Source organism: Ailuropoda melanoleuca, chromosome 4 (genome assembly GCF_002007445.2).
Source record: "Ailuropoda melanoleuca isolate Jingjing chromosome 4, ASM200744v2, whole genome shotgun sequence".
Taxonomy (NCBI): domain Eukaryota; kingdom Metazoa; phylum Chordata; class Mammalia; order Carnivora; family Ursidae; genus Ailuropoda; species Ailuropoda melanoleuca.
Window position 1 is genome coordinate 81,739,870 of NC_048221.1, and position 3,399 is coordinate 81,743,268.

The 3,399-nt window shown below is 36.0% G+C and overlaps 1 pseudogene; it reads right to left on the reverse strand.

Moving 5' to 3' along the window:
* Window positions 1-2,169: 2,169 nt before the first annotated feature.
* Window positions 2,170-2,990, reverse strand: LOC109488436 (annotated as a pseudogene).
* Between the last annotated feature and the right edge of the window lie 409 nt (window positions 2,991-3,399).

Sequence of the window (3,399 nt, forward strand, 5' to 3'; positions counted from 1 at the left end):
ATATATATATAGTTCGATAAGTTTGACTTTGTAATTGTACAATATATTAGCAATTATAAAATACAATTAAATTGAAATGCAATCACTAAATATAAAATTTAGAAATTGATTTTCCTATCCTTGTTCATTGGAAAATTCTTAAAACAGTGACAACCTGGTAACAAAGAACATTCTCATTGCCCACGTTGTGGTCTTAATATATAATTTTTGTATAAAACGATCCACATCTCATTGAAAAAAAATGGAAGGAACCATACAAAGTCTGCGTGGAAACATTTAAGCTTAGATAGCAAAAAATATCTCCAATATACTGTGAGGGTCATGTTAAAGGACTCAGTAGTAATTGAAGAGTCTTACACTCAGTGAAGATAAGAAAAGTTAAACTTTGAAAGTAAGATCATTTGAACACCTAAAATACATTTAAATATACAAGTTCATTGTGATATTAAAAAAATAATAATTACTCATTATTATCTTGAAATGTTGGTAAATAGATTCATTATGCTGTGAAATAAATGTAGAAAATCAGGCATGTGCCCTACCATTTTCTACAATAACTGTTCTTTTGGATAATCACACAGCAGATGAGAAGTTTATTTTTAAGGGAGAACTGAAGATAATAAAATAATGCATTAGATAGAATTATAATATTATCATTTTATATACTCAAATGAATTAGTTAATTTAGATACTGATCAAAACTACTGCTAACATCAGAAAACAAGACAAACACATATTGTGCACCTCATTTGAGACAAACACAACACTATCTATGAAACAGTATCACTAAAAAAAAAAAAAGAAAAATTAATAAATGTGAATACTATCATGCCTCCAGTTCTAATCTATAGAAAAATACACGAGAACATTGGCTCACAAACTCTGGAATTTCCCAGGTGAAATGTGAAACTGGCCTCATACACAGAGGCCAAGGAGAGACCAAAGAAAGAGGCGAACCATTTCAGATTGGTAGGTGGCAGGTTTAATAACCAAGAAAACTTACTTACGAGGTTTGCCTTGGGTGGCCACCAGATGAGTAGATCTCCGCACCTGTCCACCAAAATGTTAAAGTTGTGCAGAGGCCTTTACCGGGCTCAGTCATGTACACCCTCCAGGTGTTCTCAACAACACATTGCTTTCTCTCAAGGCTAAGCCCTTGAAGATGGTTCCCACTGTTGGAATGGAGGGCAGAGCTACATTCCAAGGACAGAGGAGAAGGCAGGGAGCCTCTGATTGCCCAGGTCCAGCTCGAAAGTTCAACTGGCAGTCATGTTCTCTCCATGACCGCCTCTGAGAAAGAGAGAAGAACATGTTAAAAGGCACATGGGGGATGCAATCAGCAAAGAATAATCTGTAGGAAACTGCTGGACAAAGGATCTTATTTCTAATTCAAAAAATAAGTTGTAAGTAATTTTAAAAAAGCGAGACGACTTATATACTAAAAGAAAATTGAGAGATATTTGAACTAACTGCAATGTTTAGCACTTAGTTGATTCCTGATTTTTTTTAAAAAATTATAAAAACAAATAGTGGCATTTGTGAGAAAATTGGGAAAATCTGATCGAATCTTTTCCAATATTAGGGGTTTATTGTTAAATTTTTGGAATAATAATGAAAACATGTGTATTTAAAAAAAGGGCTATATATTTCAGAGAAACATACTGAAGTGTTTACAGATGAAATAATACAACATCTTAGGTTTGCTCAGAAATGACTTAAAAAGAAGAAAGAGGTAGGAGTATAAATAACACAAGATGAGCCAGGTGTTGATGATGGGTAATGGTGAAGGGCTTTATGATACTTTTCTATTTCTAGATATAGTTGGGTTTTTCTATAATAAATTAAAAATAAATGTAAAAATATATCAACATGACATAAAATATTTAAGTAAAGTCTTTGATGCAAGAAAATCCAACTGTGTTCCTTTAGTTGTCAGGTCATTTGCTAAATGTTTTAAATCATTTTAAATCAGACAAATTTTTATATTGGAGGCTTCAAGCTTTAAGCATATATTCTGTTGGTGGAGGTGTTTTTTGCAGGAGCAGATTTACCTTTTGGGGGTCAAAAACTGCTATGTGTCAGTACTTTTAATGTTGTGTATATCAAATTATAGTAAAAAGACAACTATAAACAAGATGCAATTCTATTTTCATGAGTGGCACAACTGCATTATAGTAAACCAAGTTTATATTCTGTCATCACGTGGGATTCTCCCATTTCTTCATTTTGTTATGGATCATTAAAAATATCTTAAAAAACAGTAGTTTCATCATTACTACTTGAACTACCCAGTGAGAGATTTGAAGTAGGAAAAACTGGAAGATACTGAATACACTGCACTGCCTTGAGTTCCGTTTGTAACTTGCAATTTTCAGTGAGCACAGACACCCTGGGTGTGTCTTAATGTGGATAAACTCATTTCATTCTGGTTGAGCTGTATTTTTGTCATCTAGGGCTGCCATAACAAAACAGCCACCACACACTGGGTGGCTTAAACAACAGAAATTTATTTTTCCACAGTGCAAAAGCAGGAAGTCCGAAATCAAAACACTGGCAGGGTTGGTTTCTCCCAAGGTCTCTGTCCTTGGCTCACAGACTGCTACCTTCTCTCTGTGTCCTCACATGGCCTTTGCACATGCAAATCTCTGCTGTTTCTTCTGCTTCTAATGAGGACATTGACGAAATTATGGTCCCACCCTTATGACCTCATTTCACCTTAATTACTTCATTAAAGGCCCTATCTCCCAATGCTGTCACATTGGGAGTTTGGGCTTCCATTTATGAATTTGGAGGGTACAATTCAGACCTAACAAGTGGCAAGGTGGGTTTTTTTCTCCTGATAATTCAAGAGAAAGACTGGGGAAAAGTTAATTTTTCATGTAAGAAAGATCCTTCCAAAGAAAATGACAACTTTCAAAAGGTTCACTTGTTGAAAGTTTAGTAACTGAAATACTGTCCTTTACCTGGGATCCAAGTCCTCTGATATCCATTTCAGCCTGTTCCTCACACAGCCCCTCAGCCCTCAGACATCAGCTAGTGCTCACGTCTAATTCTAGAGGTTGACCCCCTACATCTGCTGGCAAATGTTGTTTTAAAATGTGCACAGATTTGTGGCCCAAAATTGTAAAAGTTACAGATGACAAATGCACATATGAAAAGATGCTTCCCTGGGGCGCCTGGGTGGCACAGCGGTTAAGCGTCTGCCTTCGGCTCAGGGCGTGATCCCAGCGTTATGGGATCGAGACCCACATCAGGCTCTTCCGCTATGAGCCTGCTTCTTCCTCTCCCACTCCCCTTGCTTGTGTTCCCTCTCTAGCTGTCTGTCTCTTTCTCTGTCAAATAAATAAATAAAATCTTTGGAAAAAAAAAAAGAAAAGATGCTTCCCCGATACGTCATTA